We start from the raw sequence: 23722 nt of genomic DNA on the forward strand, positions 1-23722 counted from the left end.
CATGGCCCGGGGCGTGGCTGCGTTTTTCTTCGTTGACTGTAGCTACAGTGCTCTGAAGGTGGCCTGAGGCGTCCCGTCGTCCTGGCTACGCTAGTGACTACAAGGGCTGATGTGTTTGGTAGCGGTGAAACCTGTCGAGAATCAACGCGGAAGACATCTCTGTCCAAGTTCGGCGAGAATAGCATATAGCCGCACTTTAAGACCGAATGTCAAGCTGGTCGCTGCAGGACTTTTACTTAGATGTGAGGTCCAAAGCCGCACATTAAGACATGAGATGCCAGTATGTGGTCGTAAGGCGGCATCTGTTTTTAAACCCGGGCCAGCTGAGTACCCAGCTCACACTTCACAGCTCCTCTAGCTCTCACACACTGTCACGGACACCACCAGCCGGCAAAATCCTGCTGACGCGTGTTCTGCTCCGGACACCGGAGGTGCGCTATACTCTCCATCTCCTTATTCACGTATTTTCCTTTCACATGAGTGCGTCTTGCTGCCTGACTTGTAACAGTACTTCAGTTCATTTACGTGATCACTTGGCGTATGCAGTCATATCACCTAGTGCGGTCATGGCGAATTCCACGGTGCCCCCACCGCTGCATCGCCTGGTTCTCTCGTCTGTCCTGCTGCTTCTTCTCCTCCTTGCTTCTAGGCAAGCCGAGGGCCATGCCATGCCACGTCGAGGCACTTCGCTGAGATCTCAAGCCAGGGCACTTCTCCGCTGGAAATCATCATCACGTACTCATCCAAACACCAGCTTGGAACCTGGAGAGATGACGGCATGTACCCGTGCAACTGGACCGGCATCACCTGCGGCGACACTCGGTCACGCGGAGGAACCACAGCTAAGGTCATCCGAGGGATTTCCCTTGGTGGCGCTGGCCTTGTAGGACAACTCGACGCACTGAGATTCCAGTCACTCCCATACCTCGTCAACCTCGACCTCAGCAATAACTTCCATCTCTCTGGTGCCATCCCTCCTGGCATCAGTTCTCTGTCCATGCTTTCCAGCCTCAACTTCTCCGGTGATCAGCTTGGTGCGCAAATACCTGAATCAATTTGCAACCTGGCGAGGCTCACACACATTGACCTCTCGTTCAACAATCTGACCGGCCAAATCCCTCCTGCCTTGGCTAATCTCTCAAGACTTGTTTTTCTTTATATGAATGGGAATAGGCTCTCAGGTAACATACCATGGCATCTCGGACAGCTTCAAAACATAAGGAAGATGGAATTGAGTTACAATATCCTCTCTGGCCAAATACCTTCCTCCCTTACAAACCTAACGAATCTCTACTATCTTGGCCTCTGTGGAAATCGTCTGTCAGGACCCATACCTGAAGCGCTAGGACAAGTCCAAAATCTACAAGAACTATACTTGCACAAAAACAATCTGGACGGCACAATTCCGCCCTCCCTCGGAAACCTCACAATGCTCAAGGTCATGTACATATATATAAATCAGCTCACTGGTCCGATCCGGGTAGAGCTTGCGAGGATCTCGAGCTTGACTGAGCTGGATTTTTCAGAGAATCGTTTGACCGGCTCCATTCCTTCTAGTGTTGCTGGAAATCTTACTTTGATGACCTTTTTTTCTGTTTGGAGTAACCTCCTTACTGGATCCATCCCTCATGAGTTTGGAAAACTCGTGAATCTGGAAAAACTCTACCTCACAGAAAATTTCATAGCGGGATCAGTACCGCCAAGTTTAGGGAACATTTCTTCACTTCGTCAAATAGCAATAAATAGCAATATTCTCTCTGGGGAATTGCCGACTGAGTTTGAAAATCTGGCAAATTTAGAATTACTTCACGTCTATGAAAACCAATTGTCCGGCTCAATCCCTCAGAGTTTTGGAAGACTGGTGAGAATGACAGATATGCGACTATTCATGAACCAGCTCTCCGGACCTATTCCTTCGGTACTCTCCAACCTTACCAATTTGGTCATCATTGCACTGAATGACAACTATTTGATTGGGCGCTTGCCAGATTTGTGCCAAAGTAAAAAACTACAGATTTTTCGAGTTTTTAAGAACAGTCTGGATGGTCCTGTTCCCAAAGGTTTGAGGGATTGCAGTTCACTAACATCCCTCGAAATCAGCCATAATCAGATTGAGGGAGACATATCTGAAGCATTTGGGGTGTATCCACATCTCATTGATATCAATTTATCTTCAAACCGGTTTGCAGGCCAGCTCTCGCCAAAGTGGGGCTCATGTCAAAACTTGACAAGTATTAGTTTTGCAAACAACATGATAGAAGGCAATATACCTTCTGAGCTTGGGGAGCTAGAAAATCTTGGAAGGCTCCTACTTCATTCCAATAGGTTGACCGGTGAGATACCACCAGAAATTGGCAATTTGATGAGCATGTACTGGATGAATTTAAGAAACAATCAACTATTTGGCCCGATTCCTAAGCAAATTGGGCAGCTTAGCAATCTTGAGATTATTTATTTGTCAGACAACCTATTGAGTGGTAAAATACCAAAAGAGATTGGAAATTGTGTGAAACTACAGTTATTACAAATGGATAACAACAACCTTAGTGGAAATCTGCCGGTTAATTTGGGACATTTAACTTCCCTGCAAAGCATGCTTGATCTTAGTATGAATAGTCTCAGTGGACCAATACCACCAGAACTTAGCAAGCTAGTGTTGTTGATGTTTGTAAACTTCTCACACAATCAATTCAGTGGTGCCATCCCTGTCTCACTTGCAAGCATGCAAAGCTTATCAGTGTTTGATGTATCATACAACTTCCTAGAAGGTTCTGTACCAAAAGGGTTCCACAATGCATCCGCTGAATGGTTTCTCCACAACAATGGTCTTTGTGGAGACCTTGTTGGTTTGTCTCCTTGTGATTTTCCCCTAGTTGATCATAGGCAAAAGCATCAAAATTTCATACTATTGGCCGGTCTTCCTATGTTTGTCACTACTATTGCAATAGCAGTTGGTGTAATTGCTTGTTTTGTTTGCCGCAAGGAAGTATCCAAACAATCTGATGACATGAACAAAAGGGATGTGTTCTCTGTTTGGAACTTTGATGGTAGAATGGCATTTGAGGATATTATCAATGCAACTGAAAATTTTGATGAGAAGCATTGCATTGGAGAAGGATCATATGGTCGTGTTTATAAAGCAGAACTTCAAGATGAACAAGTGGTTGCAGTAAAAAACTCCATGCAGGAAATGATGAGGCACATGATGAAGAAAGATTCCAGCACGAGATTGAAATGCTAACAAAAATTCGCCAACGCAGCATAGTAAAGTTATATGGATATTGTTCACATCCAGGGTACCGATTCCTTGTATGCCAGTTTATAGCTAAAGGAAATCTAGCTTCTATCTTAGGCAATGAAGAACAAGCAGTCCAGTTCCACTGGCAAAGAAGGATAACTCTTATAAGAGATGTGGCTCAAGCAATCACTTATCTTCATCATGATGTTCAGCCACCCATAATTCATCGAGACATCACAAGCAGAAACATCTTGCTAGATGTTGACTACAAAGCATTTGTCTCGGATTTCGGTATTGCAAGAATGTTAAAACCGGATTCATCGAATTGGAGTGCACTAGCAGGGACGTATGGCTACATAGCACCTGGTAAGTTTATTCAGTACAATACTATATCCTCTAATAAATTGTTTTGATAGGAATGATCTGCATTAATGCACGCTCCTAATTCTTGTGTTCGTATGGTGGATGCAGAATTTTCCTACACATCTGTAGTTACGGAGAAATGTGACGTATATAGCTTTGGTGTTGTGGTGCTTGAGGTGCTGATGGGCAAACATCCAGGAGACGTGCAGAATTTTCTTTCTTCGTTGGGTGACCAATTTCTCCTGGAAGAAATTTTGGATAAACAACTTCCGCAACCTGAAACTGATGAAGCAAAAGACGTGAAGCGGAGCATCTCTGTGGCATTTGACTGTCTGCTTCTTTCACCTAAAGAAAGGCCAAGTATGCTGAAAGTTTACCGAGATCTTGTTATCTGAAGTTACATGTTAAAAATTGTAGATATAGCATCTTTGGCTTGTTTAGTTCAGAATAAACTTAGGCTACCTTAGTTGTCAACGCATCTGTAAAATAATTACAGTAATTCTATTTTTGTTGGGCATCATAGAATATATGGGCCATGTAGCAAGTGTAACTCCTCTCCCAGCCGGACACAATTGTGTGGAGATGGACAACTCAGGTGTCTAGAGTTCATGGGCGGCCACGCTGTTAGAGTTTGTATAGCCTACGTATTCTACATGTTACGATATGTAACCGAGTCGGTATTATGTAAAGAGGTCTTTTAAGGTACAATTTACTAGTCCTTAATTTAAGGGAGTATTCTGGGCAATTCACATGGTAGGAAAATCATGACAGAGATTTAGATTGATTTGTTACCACAAATGCAATCATACCACATCACAATTTGATATTCCGGTGCTACTTACCAAGCATGCATGTGACTCGATCGACTCTATGACCTTTTTTTTTGTCTAGAAGATTTCATGTAAATTTTGCATAAATTATGTTCAAATTATAAATACCGAAATCCCAAAATGTTTTCCGAAATTACCGAACTTTCGGAAATTTTGGTGGGTACCGAAATTTATCTCTTTACTCAGGCGCCCCCCCATCAGGCGTTGCGGGAGCACTGGACATAAGTCGCTGCCGACGCCACATTGTTTACCGACAGCGGGCCAGCCATGTCATTGGCACAAGAGCTGGTCAACTTAATTTAATGCCAGCCAACCACCGGTCAACTTTGATTAATGTGGTGATAGTTCCCCAGGCAACAGCAGGCAAGGCGTCCCGTCATCGTTCCGGCTTCCCCATGCGGCGACGCTAATGCGTGTGACCGCCTCCTCGCATACCTCCGGTGTTTAAATAGGCACTAGTGTGCCCCTCTCTCACCCACAGTTGTCGCCTCCTCTCTCACCCACTCGAAGCACCGGTGCAAACGGTAGCGAGGCCGGCGATGTCTTAGGGCGGTAATGGAAGCCGACACCATGGCGGTGGCGCGGCGGCAAACGGTTTCGGTTTGCAATTTGACGATCGACCAGGCGTGGCGCTCTACCACCACTGAGAGGAGGCGTTGATGGAAATCGAGCGCGCTGCCCTCTCTGGGATGCCAACCAGGTGGAGCACCGATAGTCCTTCTTCCGCTAGCGGCGGGCACTCGAGCTTGCCTGCCACGACGTTAGCCAGGTTTCCTGAAGAACAAAAACCATGAGGGCCACGAACACTCGTGGGGTGTGCTCGGGCGCACCCTCAACGTTGGCATCGCCCACATCTAGGGCGGCGGAGAGCATCTACCTCATTTGCCGCCCTCGCCACCGCATGCACCGACGCGATGGGCATCGAGGAGGACAACGTCGCGCTCATTGTCCTCGGAGGGACTCTACTTGTCTCCGACTCCGCGCACCCCGCCATTCGTCATTGGCGGACGCCCGGAGGAAGGCGCTGTTGCGAGCCACCATCGACCCCCACAACAACCCAGGGCTCACGCTCGCCCTCGAAGAATCGCGCAATGACCTTAGAGCGATGGCAGCGCCCTTGTCCGCCAGCATTGCGTGGTCGGCACGCGAGACTGGAAACTACGTCGACCTCGGCAGACGACGACATCGGCTCAAGAGGAGGCACTGTATGCACAAGCGTTGGCCCTAATGGCGTCAAGGATGGGGAGGAGGAGAAACTCGACTACATCTGGTACTACTACTAACGCCGCGATGACGGGCTTTAGTTTAGTTTAGGTTTAAATTTTACTTGAATTTTATTTAAATTTGTAAAATATAACAAAATATGAATGAAATTTAAGCTCCCATTTGAATTTTAAAAATCCTATTAGGGGCATGGCTGGGGAGAGGCACACCCCATAGGCAGATAATAACAGCGACACCCCCATACACTCGATCCGGCGCTATTTCAAGACGACGTGTGGGGGACGACTGGAGTTTCTCTAAGAGATGTATAGATATGATATAACAAGCTATATGACCCGCTCCAGCTCCTCCACCACCCGCGCCTCCAGCTCCTCCTCCGCCCGCGCGGCGGAATCCGGCTGGGGGATCTGGTAGGAGTCAGTGGGGGAGCTGAGGAACGCGAAGAAGTCGAGCCAGTCGAAGCCGTCGGTGGCGGGGGGGAGGGAGCAGCGGGCCTCGATGGAGAGGGAGGGGAGGAGCGTGACGGGGCGTGACGGCCACCATGGGCGGTGGTGGGGAGAGGCGGCGGAGGCGGGGCCGCGGCGGGGGCGCGCACGTGGAGATGGGGGAGAGGAGGAGCGGCATGCGCGGGATTGGGCTCGGGATTGCGCTCCGGTGGTCGGAATTTGGTGGGAGCAGCTGAGGGAGAAACCTCGGTAGAACCTTGGAGTTGGAGGGAGGAGACGACAGGGAGGTGATAAGGAAGGAAGGAAGAAGGGGAAATATCGCTCGCGGGCGGAGAGTGTTGGCGTGGCCGTTGGATCGCCTCACGATTGTGTCCGACGGTGGCGATGCATGTCAACTTCGCGACTCGAATTGTAAACGTGGAGGAGTGTGGCTGGCCATGGATAAGGCTACAGAGAGGGGAAGAAGTACTTGATCTTCCATCTTTTTTTTTGCGAATAGGACACTGGCATTAAAAAAATGTCAAACAGTACAAAACAGCCCAAGAAAAACGAAAATTACAACGAGATCCTTGAGAAGTCCTTCATCTTCAACTCTAGACCGTGTCGACCGCGCGCCGCCGCTGCCGCTCCTCCCTGAGTCGGCCTGACGTTGTTGGTTGCGGACGGGAAGTCGCCGAACAGGTCGAAAAGACCACATCCGTCCCGGAGACGAAGAAGTAGGATGAACTGCCGATGAAGCTCCTTGATGATCCGAAGATCCCTACAGCCAGATGAAATCCTCGAAGACCACACCACACCCACAAGCTTCTCGACGTTGCCGTCGAGATGGGGTTGAAGCCGGGGAGACATTCTTGCACATGGCGCCGCCACCACCACCTGAACACCGCCTCTACAAACAAAAACCCTAAAGACGGGGAACGAAGCCCCCCAAAACTGGGAAACGGAGCCCTCCCGCCGACGAGAGCCGCGATCCGCCGCACCTCCATGGCCCAAAGGCCACAGAGACCATGTTCTGCGCACATGATCTTCCATCTGTCTACCCAAGTTCTCATTGTTCTTCATGTACTGCTATGCCAAATTGGGAATTAGATACAAAGCACGTCCTTTTGTTTCATGTACTGCGACGCCTGCAAAGGCAATGAAATCATCGATTGGATAGGACAAGGTGCCCTACACCGTCCCTTCCTAGCAAAGCACGTCTCGGCAGCCTGACAAGCACCTGGAGTTGGACATTTTGCCCACTACAAAGACCAATACAATAACCCGGCGCATGGGGACTCTCGCTGCCGCTTCACGCCATGGAGGTTGCCACCGGTGCAGTGGCAGTCGCGCCCTCTCCAGGTTAGTTGTACGCAGCATATTCCTTTCCTCTCCGATGGGTGGCTTCTGTTTTTTCTAATTTTTCTCTTCTGTCATGACTGCGGTGTGGCAATTACATGCCGATGCAAGCAACATGGACGATGATGTGCTCTAACACGGGAAGGGCAGGCTCAAGATCTTCCCGGCGACAGTCAGGTGACCCATCCTCTTTCCATCTTCCCCCAGATATGGCTAGGTCTCCCGTCTTCTATTTTAGCTTTCAGTTCAGTCCATACAGCATACAGGTTATAGAGCATGTGCAGAGTCTACACCGGAACGATTTTCTGTAAGCTACATAAATGGAGTAGTAATACCAACCAGTAGATTAGCAGTAGGTGCATATATGGGGTAGTAATACCTACCACTGATCTTTTTTAGGTACGTAATAATCTGCACAAATTCAGTGCAAAATAACTTGCAGAATAAACTAGAGATAGAGACAACTGGTGCAGAGCTTTCTATTGCCATGAACATGTGAGTGCTCAATTCTACCACAACATTGGCTAGCCAGCCATGAACAATTAAAGTAATGAGTGTTATGTTCTATTACTATGTACTTATTCCAATTATAGTTCATGTCAGGAGTTGAAAATTTAGAGGAACTTGTATGTATGCTTGAGTTATTCCGTGGTGAAAGCGAAGGAAAAGAGAAATGCGTCAGCATTTCCAGCTGATGCCTAATAGTTTGTTCGGAAAATGTAGTTTGTGATATAAGAATTCTGACGTGCTTTGCTTTATATTGGCAGTATTGTTTGTTAGTCCGACACATTATTTAGAGAACTTTGCAACTTGCTATTTGTAGGCTAATTTGCTGTCTCCGTGTGCAATAGAAATTCAAGCACACTGCATTGCTCTGGTGGAGTGTTTAACTCTTTGTGGGCTGAGATTTCAACCATACATGTATTTCAAGGAATGGAAGCAAACGTAGTTATCATTTAATTCCATGGTAAGCACCGACAATAGCATATCTATAATAATTTTAGTGGATCGATACAAAATACTGAAGTAAGTGGCATGTATAATTAACCCTGAAAAAGAACCACGTGAAAACTATTGCAAAATGAACCTGACGTGATCACGGATGAAGAGCACTCCAAAGTAGATGAGTGAGCTGATCAAGTTATCCAAATTTGCGTTATCTGAAAGAATTATGCATGGTCCGAACCAGGTGGAAACAACCAATAAGTAACTAAGAAAGTAAAAGGGGAAAAACAAGTGGCAGCAAGAAATCTGATTTTTTTATCTGGGAATTATAAAGTTCATTTACATTACTCATGGGTAAGCATACGGAAAGGAGCCTTTTCATCTGGGTATGACAGAATACGGTTATATTCTTGTATGCAACGCTCATGGGTAAATATACTGAAAGAGGTGGCAATACGTATGAAATTATGATATTCTTCCACTTGGGTATGACAAAATTTAGATTACGGAATTTAAGAGAGCAGTCCTAGCTTTTTGTAAGCAATGATCATAGATGGATAGGTATAGGCTTCCAAGATAACAGTCTTAATCTTTATTAAACTGTCGAAGCGTATTAACATCTAAATTTCTTGCATCTGGATATGATAAAATTTAGTTTATAGAATTTAAGAGAGTAGTCCCAAAGCAATGATCATGGAAGAATAGGTATAGGATTCGAAGATAACGATCTTAATCTTTGTGAAATTGCCGACAATGATTATGGATGAATAGGTATAGGCTTCCAGGATAACATTCTTAAACTTTATGAAACTGTCGACAGAACCTTAATTTTCCTACCGTCTGCGGTTTTCTTGCATCTGGGTATGATAAAATTCGGTTTATAGAATTTAAGAGAGTAGTACCAAATGTTTGTAAGCAATGGTCATGGATGAATAGGTATAGCCATATAGAATTCCAGGATAACAATCTTAATCTTTATATAACCTCGACAAAACCTTGTGTTTTTTAGTTGATTTTTTGTTTTGTGTTTTGTTGGTCTGTCGCTTGGCTGTGTCTTTTTGCTAATCGTCGGCAGTGAGTGGCATGTATCAAAGTTGAAGTAACAACTTCTATTTTGCATGAAGAAACGATCACTGACCTGCAGATGTTGACCTATCTTTTTTTCTATATTATGGTATGTTGAGCTTTGTATACCAATACCTGTATTTTGCCATAATTTATGTAGACAGTGAAGACACAATTCTAGCGGGCAAAGGATCGTAGATACTCAATTCCAAGACACAATGATGTTTCTTTTGATACTCATTCATAACGTAGGTACTCACTGCCTGTAAATTTTGCTTTTTCTTTTTGAATTTTTGCTCGATGGTGACATTCTTGCATCTAGATCCTTTGTTTTGTCTTATTTGCAGCGAATTAATCATGTTATGCTTAGGAAGAGGTCTATGCATCATCGATGGGTGTCTTTGTCGGTTTCTTCTTTTCAGCTGATGACCTATTCTTTCAAGGTGTATAACTAACGATCAACCTATTCTTTCAAGGTGTATAACTAGCAATCAACGGATGTTTATTGTTCTGAAGAATCTTCCTCCGTACATGTGGACTCTACAATTACAGAGCAGTTTTTATCTCCTTATTATGCTTTATAATATATTGATCAGGAGACAAGGTGTATGGATGACCCCTCAATGTATATATACATGCGTTGTTTGTTCTCAGAAGTTAATAAGGATACCAATGCCATCGCAATCAAAGTTTCTGATGTCAAGGCAACTGAGGCTTCTGACTCGCTAGGTACAGTAGCCTCTCTTTTCTTGAACAAATATATTGTTGTCCTCGAGAAGGCGCATTATCCTTACGGAATCACAAAAAGATATAGATACAATACTGCGCCTTCTCTATCTATTTCAAGGGTAGTGCAGCCTTCCGACTGCGACATTTCGCCGGCGTTACTTGACAATAATGTCATCAACAAGTATTCTTCGGCAATGATTTACATCCAAAGCCTAATTCATATATTGCAGACTTAGACCATGTTTGCGAGTTTATTCAATTGAATGTGCATGTCTAGGTGGTTACTGAATTATTGCATTCCTGCTCTATATTGACCAGGATTAACCCCTTTTTGTCTCTGTATAAGGCACTATCTGTTTTGATAGTGGGCTGGATTGACATGGGAAACTAGAGCTCATCCAATTGACACCTGAATATGAATAGGTACGTCCATGGCTAACAGGCCTACCTTGCATCCTAAATTCAGCACCAGTGAACGAGTATGTTCTAGGTCCTTTTGGGCTGGTTAAGACACATGATACAGATACGAAAGACAGCAACACAAACCTTGGCAAGGCTATAAGGACCTACAGATATACCGTGTGGTGCTCTAGCATAGATGTGATACCAGCTGGGTTGCTAATCAAGGTGTCACCGTTGTGACTGACACATTTGACTCAGGTATCAACGGAAGGTTGGTGCACAGGCTTCGTTCTGGATGTAAGTAGACAGAGAGCTCCACCAGCTGAGCTTTTAGCCTGACTCAAGCTTTCATTCCTGTCAAATATGTAGTAGTAGCAGAATGTGTATTGTATGCCTGTAATATCTTACATAATCTAACGTAATTAATAAAAACCCGTTAATCAGTGAAATCATTGAATCGGACCAAACCGCAAGATGTCCCAACACCAATTGTGCCGGGCCACTAGATGTGTACGTGTCCATTGATTTTAGGTTGATTGAGCTCTTTCCTCATTAGCATTCAAGCGTTTCTGTCATTCCATCTACATCACCAGAGCGATCGAGCTGCTATGCTCTAGCGACGATTCCATGTGATCAAATAATATAATATTGCTACATCAAATTCAATTTTAATCTTGGTGCATATGCTGCTCATGCATTAAAAATAATATTTTAAAATGTAAATAAAAATCTGAGTAAAATTTTTGCTCACACCTCGACATTTTATTTGCACAAGCGACCCACAGCCACGCACCAAGCGATCAACACCGGCCAACTCTCTCGCATGCAAAAAACGACTGGTAGCCGGCGCGGCGAAGCGCGCGTGCCCTCCTAGTTCAATGTATCCCAGTTTATAAGACAGAAATTTCATAGACACCATGTTCTGCGCACATGCAGGGTATGGAATCGACCACATGGATAGCTTGTTTATAAAACTAGGCGTGTAACTAGAGCGTCTCAAGCACTACTCGTGCCAAAAAAGAATCACTCTGCATTAAACCGAGTGGCCACGTGGTTCTAGAGTTCTTACCAGTCCACCCGGAGAAATCATCAATCATCATCCTAGAAGTGAAAGAAACGCTTTTTCATCATTTTGGCTTTCACTGTGAAATTCATTAACTAAAAATATATGACGTCCTTTAGTATATTGAAGAAAAAGTATATATATTTTATACTATAATTTTTATTTGAGTTCGTTTTGAATAATGAATACTAGATAAACTTTTACTTTTTTTATTTCCTTTATTTGCAAAATGTTATCAAACAAAAAAAAATCATCACATGGGTATCCAAACAAATTAATTGTTTCTACAAATAATGTTTTAGTGCTACATTTTTGTTACAAAAAGTTTCAATGGACCGGTTATTGGCATTAGCTTTATTGAATGCTCCTTCTTTATAAGATTAGGCTAACAAGATAGATCAAGAAACTCGTAGCAATTGCTGATTTGCATGTCAAGCTTCGCTTGGTCATCAAATTCTGGCCGGGCCTATCCATTCATACTAAACAATTTAACTTCTTCTTAACTCTTTTGTCACTAAATATATATAGTTTGTCTTGATATACATTATTTGACATACTATCTTGAATAATAATTTTATTTTCATTAGGACTGCATACACGCTAATTGTATTAAGGTACATGTTAGTCATGCTAAGAAATTCATCCTTAAAGAATCATTTTTGGCACTAAACATGAACTCTATAGTTTGTCAAAAGAAACTTGTTTCTATTATGTTTTGGATGTATGTCGTTATAATGGATTCCACTATGAATATAAGAAAACTTGTATTATCATATATTGCTTGATGTATCTTCTTGCAAAGTATTGCTAAATATAAGAAAAACTAGGGCAACGCTCTAGAGTGTGTGAATACTACATACAACTCGAGAAATACAAGAATATCAAGTTTTATGTGAAATTGGTAGATAATTGTAGATTGTATAAAGTATCAACTAGTAGTTTGTCCTTGAACCTCGTCTTCACTCTTGTTAAGAGAGACGGTCAATAGCTAGCATCAACATATGTGTGCTTTATATTCAATATCAAGAGTGTTCATAATATCAAAGGGTAGTTAGAGTGCATAATAGGGTTGTTCACTTGTTTTTCCAATGATTTATCTCTAGAAAATAAGAAGTGTAAACCTGCTTAAATTGTTTATCTAGTTCCGTGATCTCGTGTTCTCTCCAATTCATTTGAAACCAATACAATCCTCCCAAAAAAGCCAAAGTAATTCGGTAATATTTGTGTATGTGTGTTATAGTTTCCAAAAGCATATGCTTCTATCGTACCCCTTGTTCATGTGCCCTTACATGTGTGTAGGTTGACCCATGGATATAGGGGTTTGGGTAAGCACCACTATTGATCTTGAGCATACACCTGCCAACCATTTTCATGGTATGTCTTCTTCTCATTGTTCGATTATAATGAAAGAATTCATATTGGTTATAACCGCATGAACAATTGTTGATTTCCTTTCAACAATAAAGGTCGAAGACTTTTTCCACTTTGATGGCGTCATGGAGGGTCTCGAACCAGCCAAGGAAGAGCGACTTGATGTAGGGACGCACGGGGGCGAGGTTCAATTCGAGCATCTCCCGCTCGAGCAGGTGGTACTCCTCGGCGGCGCGCACCCAGGCCTCCATCCCGACCTTGACCTGCCACTATTGTTGGTGCTCCACCCTCCTCACCCGCCCCCGCTCCACAAACCCTCTATAGCTCCTCCACCACCTGCGTTTCCAGCATCTCCTCCACCTGCGCGGCATCCAGCTCCTCCCTCTCCGGCTGCGGATCTAGTAGGAGTCGGCGGGGGAGTTGAGGAATGTGAAGAGGTCAAGTGTCGTCGTGGTGAATCAACAGATGCCATAGGGTGGCTTAAGTTGGAATGATGTGTACCGAGGGAACCGGAGGAGGGGGGGATGCAGACGAGACTCACTCAAACACACACACAAACATGGCGATGTACCCAGGTTCAGGGCCCTCGTGAGGAGGTAAAGCCCCTACTCCTGCATGCTTTTACTATATGATCTCAACAAGGAGCTACCGGGTGTTTCACTTAGCCTTCTGGCCAGAGGTAGAAGAAGAACTAGAGGTAGAAGATGAAGCGTACGGCTTAAACTGGGAATCGAGCCATCCCCTGCAAGGGAAGTGCTCCTCTCCTTATATAGGGGAGAGGAGGCTTACAAGGGAAGGAACCCCCAAGGAATCTATGCCTACCTAAGCTAACTTTATAAAGCTTCTTTGGCTCAGGCCATGATGTTCCCTTCTGCGGCCTTTGTCTGGTGACACCTCTTGGTCGGCCTACGGCTGTTTAATCGTCGCACTTGCTTTTGGCTTCAGAGCTTCGTATAAAGCTGATCCCGCATACATCACCTTGGTCCTGTACCGGACGACCGGATCTTTGACCTGTAGTAGACCGTTGGTCTTATGTCGGATCGCCATACCGGCATACTCTTGGTATCCCGGTCTAGGCAGACCCGTATCTCGGATTCTTATGCCAGATTATCTTCCAGGTTCCCTTATGTCGGAAACTCCTATCTCTTATTGGTATTCCGGACGGGTGAACTTTGGGTTACCCGACATCCTTGAGACCATCATGCCGTACTCCGGCATAACCTAAACTATTCGATATAAACATCTTATGCCGCTAACTATAGCCCAGATTAGCCTACCGGGGGTTATCCTCCCGACATTAGTCTCCGAAGCTGGTGTGGTCCAGCGGCATTAGCTGATGGGCCACGGCAGGTTCTCCATCCGACATTAACTTTCCCGCCGGATTAAATATCCCGGACTCTTTTAGACATGACCATCTCCCTCGCTGGCATAGTTCTCATCCGAATCAACTGAGCGATACTTAGTGAGAAATCGCCGACGGCGTTCGGCATCGCCTGCGCCACTAACAGGGAATATATGGGAACTCACCAATTGTCAGTGGCAGCGGTCACTGTTACTGACCGATAGACCCCTGTGAAGTCAAATCGAAACCGCCGCAGTAATCATGATGTTTTTACTGATAAACGTGTGCATTTAATACGGCGCACGACATCCGCGTGGCCTTTGGTGTGGCCGTGTACGCCCTTTCACCGCACATGATCGGTGCGGTTACAACTCCTGCGGCCACACCGGATCCGCGACCCACGACCTCCTCGGGGACTATAAATACCCCCGTCGGTCACTTTCTTTATTTTGACCGCACTTCTTCTTCCTCCTCCTTCGTTTCCCTCGAACGGTTCGTCTCCATCGCCGGTTGGGAGCCTGCGGTGGAGCGCCGCTGCGAGGATCCTCGCCCTCTTTTCCGCCGCAGCATCGGTGGAGGCTGCACCGCCGCCATCGATCCCTTCTTCAGCGACCTAAATCAACCACGGTAGGTTCGATCTGGCCCCTTCTCCTTTGCTTGTTGGATAGAATCTGTCTGCCATTGTTCTAGTTCTGTGTTGTTGGTGCTTTGGGTTGCCTTTTTCTTCTAGGTTCTCACATTTTCCTTCCGATTTCTTTCGTTTTGCAGATCTCCTTTTCTAGTTAGTGAAGCATAGGTCCGGTTCCTTCTACTCCTCTCCCTGAGTTCATCGACGAGAAGTCCTCGGAAGAACAGATCCTCACTGCCATTCCCTTATCTGAGGAGGCCGAGGGGGCCGATGGGGCCGAAGGGGCCGATGATCCTGCGCCAGTGCCCGGCGCACGCGCCAGACACGTGGGCTGGGAGGGCTCCAATGTGCGCCCAGTAGAGATAGATTGGCTCTACAAAACCAAGCGTATTCCCCCCAAGTCACTTGTAGACTTCCTGAGGGTGAATTAGAGCCAATCCCTAGGGACGGGGAAGTAGTTGTGTTTGTCGCGCACTTTGCGCGCGGCTTTGGGCTTCCAGCGAGCGGCTTCTTCCGCGCGTTCCTTGATAAGTACCGGCTTCAGCCCCACCATCTTCCGGCCAATGCTTTTACGGTCCTTTCATCCTTTGTAGCCTTCACCGAGGGTTATCTCGGTCTCTGGCCCAATATCGAGCTGTGGGCATGGCTTCACAACCTGAGGACTCAATCCGTCCAGGATAAGTCCGTTCCTCCTCCGCATAAGCCGATGGTGACCTGCGGTGCGGCTATGGTTATGCCGCGCAGGTGGAGATGGGGGCGAGGAGGAGCGGCATGCGCGGGATTGGGCTGCGCTCCGGCGGTCGAAGTTTGGTGGGAGAAACCTCGGTAGAACCTTGGCTTGTTGGAGGGAGGAGACGACGGACGACGGGGAGGTGATAAGGAAGGAAGGAAGAAGGGGAAATATCGTTCGCGGAGAGTGCTCGCGTGGCCGTTGGATCGTCTCGCGATTGTGTCCGACGGCGGGGATGCGTGCCAACTTCGCGACTCGAATTGTAAACGTGGAGGAGTGTGGCTGGCCATGGATAAGGCTGTGTTCTTGGTAAGTTTCTGCCGGTTTAGGACAGCTCTATCCTAGTAACTTAATTCCCTGATTCAGAGAGGGGAAGAAGTACTTGATCTTCCATCTGCCCACCCTAGTTCTCATTGTTCTTCATGTACTGCTATGCCAGCTTATAAGACAGAAATTTCATAGACACCATGTTCTGCGCACATGCAGGGTATGGAATCGACCACATGGATAACTTGTTTATAGAACTAGGCGTGTAATTAGAGCGTCTCAAGCACTACTTTTTTTTAGATATAAGGCAACTTTATTGCCCGACTTTAACTTAATAAAGCCCATGAAAACGATGTTCTCTCGAGCACTACTCGTGCCAGAAAAGAATCATTCTGCATAAACCCAGTGGCCACGTGGTTCTAGAGTTCTTACCAGTCCACCTAGAGAAATCAGCAATCATCATCCTGGAAGTGAAAAAAACGCATTTTCGTCATTTTGGCTTTCACTGTGAAATTCATTAACTAAAAATATTTGAAGTCATTTATAGTATATTGAAGAAAGTATATATTTTATAGTGTAACTTTTATTTGAGTTCGTTTTGAATAATGAATACTAGGCAAACTTTTACTTTTTTCATTATTTCCTTTATTTGCAAAATGTTATCAAGCAAACAAAAAGTATTGTCACATCAGTATCCAAACAAATTAATTGTTTCTAAAAATAATTTTTTGGTGCTCTTTTTTTCTTACAAAAAGTTACAATTTGCCGGTTTTAGTCAGTACTTTTATTGAACGCTCCTTCTTTATAAGATCAGGCTAAGGTGCTAGATCAACAATCTTGTAGCGATTGTTGATTTGCATGTCGAGCTTCGCTTGGTCATCAAATCCTGGCCGGGCCAATCCATTTATACTAAATAATTTTACTTCTTCTTAACTATTTTGCCACTAAATATATATAGTTTGTTTTGATATACATTATTTGACATACTATCTTAAATAATAATTTTATTTTCATTAGGAATGCATACATGCTAAGTATATTAAGGTACATGTTAGTTGATACGTCTCAAACGTATCTATAATTTCTTATGTTTCATGCTACTTTTATGATGATACTCACATGTTTTATACACATTATATGTCATATTTATGCATTTTCCGGCACTAACCTATTGACAAGATGCCGAAGAGCCGATTCTTTGTTTCTGCTGTTTTTGGTTTCAGAAATCCTACAAAGGAAATATTCTCGGAATTGGACGAAATCAACGCCCAGGGTCCTATTTTTCCACGAAGCTTCCAGAAGAACGAGGGAGAAACGAAGTGGGGCCACGGGGCGCCGCCACACTAGGGCGGCGCGGCCTAAGGGGGGCCCACGCGGCCCTAGCGTGTGGGGCCCCCGTGCCTCCTCCGACTCCGCCCTTCCGCCTACTTAAAGCCTTCGTCGCGAAACCCCCAGTACCGAGAGTCACGATACGGAAAACCTTCCAGAGACGCCGCCGCCGCCAATCCCATCTCGGGGGATTCAGGAGATCGCCTCCGGCACCCTGCCGGAGAGGGGAATCATCTCCCGGAGGTCTCTTCATCGCCATGATCGCCTCCGGATCGATGTGTGAGTAGTTCACCCCTGGACTATGGGTCCATAGCAGTAGCTAGATGGTTGTCTTCTCCTCATTGTGCTATCATGTTAGATCTTGTGAGCTGCCTATCATGATCAAGATCATCTATTTGTAATGCTACATGTTGTGTTTGTTGGGATCCGATGAATATTGAATACTATGTCAAGTTGATTATCAATCTATCATATATGTTGTTTATGTTCTTGCATGCTCTCCGTTGCTAGTAGAGGCTCTGGCCAAGTTGATACTTGTAACTCCAAGAGGGTGTATTTATGCTCGATAGTGGGTTCATGCCTCCATTGAATCTGGGACAGTGACAGAAAGTTCTAAGGTTGTGGATGTGTTGTTGCCACTAGGGATAAAACATCAATGCTTTGTCTAAGGATATTTGTGTTGATTACATTACGCACCATACTTAATGCAATTGTCTGTTGTTTGCAACTTAATACTGGAAGGGGTTCGGATGATAACCTGAAGGTGGACTTTTTAGGCATAGATGCATGCTGGATAGCGGTCTATGTACTTTGTCGTAATGCCCTGATTAAATCTCATAGTAGTCATCGTGACATGTATGTGCATTGTTATGCCCTCTCTATTTGTCAATTTCCCAACTGTAATTTGTTCACCCAACATGCTATTTATCTTATGGGAGAGACACCACTAGTGAATGGACCCCGGTCCATTCTTTACATCTGAAATACAATCTATTGCAATACTTGTTCTTTACTGTTCTTCGCAAACAAACATCATCTTCCACACTATACATCTAATCCTTTGTTTACAGCAAGACGGTGAGATTGACAACCTCACTGTTACGTTGGGGCAAAGTACTTTGATTGTGTTGTGCAGGTTCCACGTTGGCGCCGGAATTCCTGGTGTTGCGCCGCACTACACTCCGTCACCAACAACCTTCACGTGTTCCTTGACTCCTACTGGTTCGATAACCTTGGTTTCTTACTTAGGGAAAACTTGCTGCTGTACGCATCACACCTTCCTCTTGGGGTTCCCAACGGACGTGTGTCAACTAACTACACGCCAGCAGTACTCCTCGACGGCGCGCGCCCAGGCCTCCATCTGGACCTTGACCTGCCACTGCAGCCGGTGCTCCGCCCTCCTCGCCCGCCCCCACTCCACAACCCTCTATAGCTCCTCCACCACCCGTGCTTCCAGCTCCTCCTCCACCCGCGCAACATCTAGCTCCTCCCTCTAGGGGATCTGGTAGGAGTCCGCGGGGGAGCTGAGGAACGCGAAGAGGTCGACCAATCGAAGCCTTCGGTGGTGGGGGTGGGAGCGGCGGGGCTCCGATGGAGAGGGAGGGGAGGAGCATGATAGGGCGAAGCGGGGGCGCGATGGTACGGATAGGCGGCGGAGGTGGGGGCGCGCATGTGGAGATGTCGGAGAGGAGGAGCGGCAACCGGGATTGGGCTCAGGATTGCACTCCGGCGGTTAGCATTTGGTGGGATCGAGCAGCTGAGGAGGAGGAGGGGGAACCTCAATAGAACCTTGGAGGGAGGAGACGGCGGGTAGGTGATAAGCATCTCCAGCAGAGCCCGTAAACACGTGAACTGAAAATTCGGAGTTCAGTTCACCGAACTCGTGTTTACGGAGACGGCGGGGAGGTGATAAGCATCTCCAGCAGAGCAGAACCCGTAAAACACAACTGAAAAAATACATTTGAAATATCGCAAGGAAATTAGTCGATGATCATAAATATAGATGGATTTGACGCTCCGATTGAGCATCATAAGTTACATAATTTGATAAGATAACCTAAATTACTTAGTACACCGGCAAACGCTAACTAGTTTTGAACAAAATGCAGCCAAATTGACCTCTGCGCGCCGGTTCCGGTGGTGGCTGATACGTCTCCGACGTATCGATAATTTCTTATGTTCCATGCCACATTATTGATGATATCTACATGTTTTATACACATTATATGTCGTATTTATGCATTTTCCGGCACTAACCTATTAACGAGATGCCGAAGAGCCAGCTGCTGTTTTCTGCTGTTTTTGGTTTCAGAAATCCTACAAAGGAAATATTCTCGGAATTGGACGAAATCAACGCCCAGGGTCCTATTTTTGCACGAAGCTTCCAGAAGACCGAGGGGGAAAGGAAGTGGGGCCACGAGGCGCCGACACAATAGGGCGGCGCGGCCTGGCCCTTGGCCGCGCGGCCCTGGTGTGTGGGGCCCTCGTGTGGCCCCCCGCGTTGCCCTTCCGCCTACTTAAAGCCTTCGTCGCGAAACCCCCAGTACCGAGAGCCACGATACGGAAAACCTTACTGAGACGCCGCCGCCGCCAATCCCATCTCGGGGGATTCTGGAGATCACCTCCGGCACCCTGCCGGAGAGGGGATTCATCTCCCGGAGGACTCTTCACCGCCATGGTCGCCTCCGGAGGGATGAGTGAGTAGTTCACCCCTGGACTATGGGTCCATAGCAGTAGCTAGATGGTTGTCTTCTCCTCATGTGCTTCATTGTCGGATCTTGTGAGCTGCCTAACATGATCAAGATCATCTATCTGTAATTCTATATGTTGTGTTTGTCGGGATCCGATGGATAGAGAATACTATGTTATGTTGATTATCAATCTATTACCTATGTGTTGTTTATGATCTTGCATGCTCTCCGTTATTATTAGAGGCTCTGGCCAAGTTTTTGCTCTTAACTCCAAGAGGGAGTATTTATGCTCGATAGTGGGTTCATGTCTCCGTGAATCTGGGGGAGTGACAGAAACCTCTAAGGTTATGGATGTACTGTTGCCACTAGGGATAAAACATTGATGCTATGTTCGAGGATGTAGTTATTGATTACATTACGCACCATACTTAATGCAATTGTCTGTTGTTTTGCAACTTAATACTGGAAGGGGTTCGGATGATAACCTGAAGGTGGACTTTTTAGGCATAGATGCATGCTGGATAGCGGTCTATGTACTTTGTCGTAATGCCCAATTAAATCTCACAATATTCATCATATCATGTATGTGCATTGTCATGCCCTCTCTATTTGTCAATTGCACCGTAATTTGTTCACCCAACATGCTATTTATCTTATGGGAGAGACACCTCTAGTGAACTGTGGACCCCGGTCCATTCTTTTACATTGAATACAATCTACTGCAATACTTGTTCTACTGTTTTCTGCAAACAATCATCATCCACACTATACATCTAATCCTTTGTTACAGCAAGCCGGTGAGATTGACAACCTCACTGTTTCGTTGGGGCAAAGTACTTTGGTTGTGTTGTGCAGGTTCCACGTTGGCGCCGGAATCCCTGGTGTTGCGCCGCACTACATCTCGCCGCCATCAACCTTCAACGTGCTTCTTGGCTCCTCCTGGTTCGATAAACCTTGGTTTCTTTCTGAGGGAAAACTTGCTACTGTGCGCATCATACCTTCCTCTTGGGGTTCCCAACGGACGTGTGCTGTACACGCGTATCAAGCTAAATTTCTGGCGCCGTTGCCGGGGAGATCAAGACACGCTGCAAGGGGAGTCTCCACAATCCAATCTCTTTACTTTGTTTTTGTCTTGCTTTATTTTATTTACTATTTGTTTGCTGCATTATATCAAAACACAAAAAAAATTAGTTGCTAGTTTTACTTTATTTACTGCCTTGCACTCTATATCAAAAACACAAAAAAATTAGTTACTTGCATTTACTTTATCTAGTTTGCTTTATTTACTACTGCTAAAATGAGTAATCCTGAAGTTGAAGTTCGTTCGTTTAAGCAACAAGGGGGAGAATGTTTAAAAGATGCTTGGTATAGAATTAGTGATTCCCATAATAGGTGCACTAAGAAACACTCCACCACTATCCTACTCAGGAATTTTTATGTTGGTATCTCTAGCTGGAATAGGTATGTTCTTGATTGTCTTGCAGGAGGTAACTTCCTAGGCACTCCTGCTTTAGAAGCTAGTTGCATTATTGAGAGTCTATTTGGAACACCACCTGTTATTGAAACTAAAATTGTAACCTCTCTTGAGGATGTTATGAAAAAATTGGAAACCATAGAGAAAAATTTTCCAAGTGTTGAAACTAAATTGGAAATGTTACTTGATAAAACTGATGAACTTGATAAATCCTTAGGAGGAATTGATGAAAGAATTAGTGTCCTAGGAACTTGTGTTGTCCATGATAATCAAATTAATAGGATTGGCGAACTTGAAAAAGCTATGAGAACCTTGGGTTCAACCTTTTCATCTTTAAAGTTTAGAGAGAAAGCTTATGTGGGAAAGGAGCAAAAGTTTATGTATGTCTCTAAAGTGCCTAAACCAAAGAAATATTATTATAGGCCTAAAATTGACAAAGCCCTTAGTGCCACCCAAGATGGGGGAACTTATAATGCCGATGCATCATCCCTCGATAACACTTGATACACACTTTCTGCGCCTAGCTGAAAGGCGTTAAAGAAAAGCGCTTATGGGAGACAACCCATGTTTTACTACAGTAATTTTGTTTTATATTTGAGTCTTGGAAGTTGTTTACTACTGTAGCAACATCTCCTTATCTTAGTTTTGTGCTTTGTTGTGCCAAGTAAAGTCTTTGATAGTAAGGTTCATACTAGATTTGGATTGCTGCGCAGTTACAGATTTCTTTGCTATCACGAATTTCGACCTGCCTCTCTGTAGGTAGCTCAGAAAAATATGCCAATTTACGTGCGTGATCCTCAGATATGTACGCAACTTTCATTCAATTTGGGCATTTTCATTTGAGCAAGTCTGGTGCCTCGATAAAATCCATCTTTACGGACTGTTCTGTTTTGACAGATTCTGCCTTTTATTTCGCATTGCCTCTTTTGCTATGATGGATGAATTTCTTTGTTCCATTAATGTCCAGTAGCTTTATGCAATGTCCAGAAGTGTTAAGAATGATTATGTCACCTCTGAACATGTTAATTTTTATTGTGCACTAACCGTCTAATGAGTTGTTTCGAGTTTGGTGTGGAGGAAGTTTTCAAGGATCAAGAGAGGGAAATGATGCAATATGATCAAGGAGAGTGAAAGCTCTAAGCTTGGGGATGCCCCGGTGGTTCACTCCTGCATATTTTAAGAAGACTCAAGCGTCTAAGCTTGGGGATGCCCAAGGCATCCCCTTCTTCATCGACAACATTATCAGGTTCCTCCCCTGAAACTATATTTTTATTCCATCACATCTTATGTACTTTGCTTGGAGCGTCGGTTTGTTTTTGTTTTTGTTTTTGTTTGAATAAAATGGATCCTAGCATTCATTGTGTGGGAGAGAGACACGCTCCGCTGTTGCATATGGACAAATATGTCCTTAGGTTTTACTCATAGTATTCATGGCGAAGGTTGAATCTTCTTCGTTAAATTGTTATATGGTTGGAATTGGGAAATGCTACATGTAGTAATTCTAAAATGTCTTGAATAATTTGATACTTGACAATTGTTGTGCTCATGTTTAAGCTCTTGCATCATATACTTTGCACCTATTAATGAAGAAACACCTAGAGCTTGCTAAATTTGGTTTGCATATTTGGTCTCTCTAAAGTTTGTAACACCCCAAATTTCAAAACAAAGAGAAAATAAATTTCCTTTTTCCAAAAATGAGAACCAACAAAAACTTTTCTTATATAGGGTGCTATGCTTAGTGCTCCTACCTATTACTTGTGTTTTTTCCATGATGAGTGTTATTATGCTTATGTGATAAACCCTAAAACCCTAAAGTGATCAAGTGAAGATCACAAACCAAATGAAATTAAAAGAGAAAGAAATCAAATAAGAAAAACCCTAAACCCTAACCTTCTCAAAAATCATTTGGATCTATTTTGAGAAACCTAAATTAAAGAAAAAAAACCATATGTGGGCCTATAGCCTTAATAGGTAAATCTTGAACCCTACCTTTTCTTACTTTGCTAAATAATGGTGAACCACTGCAAAACTTATTAAACCCTAAACCTCATCCATCTTGTCATCAATCTTTGAGAAATAAAATAAAAAGGAAAGATCTTATTTAAGAAAAAGGCATATGCAAGCCTATGGATACTTGTTGAAAATGATGAGCTTTGCCTTGCCTACCTTGAGTAGATGAATTGAAATACCTCAACGCGCTCAACAAAGCACTTACCAACCAATTCAAGTGTGGAACAAAATAAAATCA

At 44.6% G+C, this 23722-nt stretch overlaps 1 long non-coding RNA gene and 1 pseudogene across 1 annotated transcript; both read left to right on the forward strand.

Annotated features, from left to right (window-relative positions):
• Positions 1-350: 350 nt before the first annotated feature.
• On the forward strand, positions 351-4337 carry LOC127317932 (uncharacterized; annotated as a pseudogene).
• Positions 4338-7345: 3008 nt separating this feature from the next.
• LOC127317934 (uncharacterized) lies at positions 7346-10120 on the forward strand. Its single transcript, XR_007861546.2, has 3 exons — positions 7346-7616; positions 9610-9697; positions 9797-10120. It is a non-coding gene; the product is annotated as an uncharacterized lncRNA (long non-coding RNA).
• Positions 10121-23722: the final 13602 nt, after the last annotated feature.

This window comes from Lolium perenne, chromosome 7, assembly GCF_019359855.2.
Source record: "Lolium perenne isolate Kyuss_39 chromosome 7, Kyuss_2.0, whole genome shotgun sequence".
In the NCBI taxonomy this organism is placed as follows: domain Eukaryota; kingdom Viridiplantae; phylum Streptophyta; class Magnoliopsida; order Poales; family Poaceae; genus Lolium; species Lolium perenne.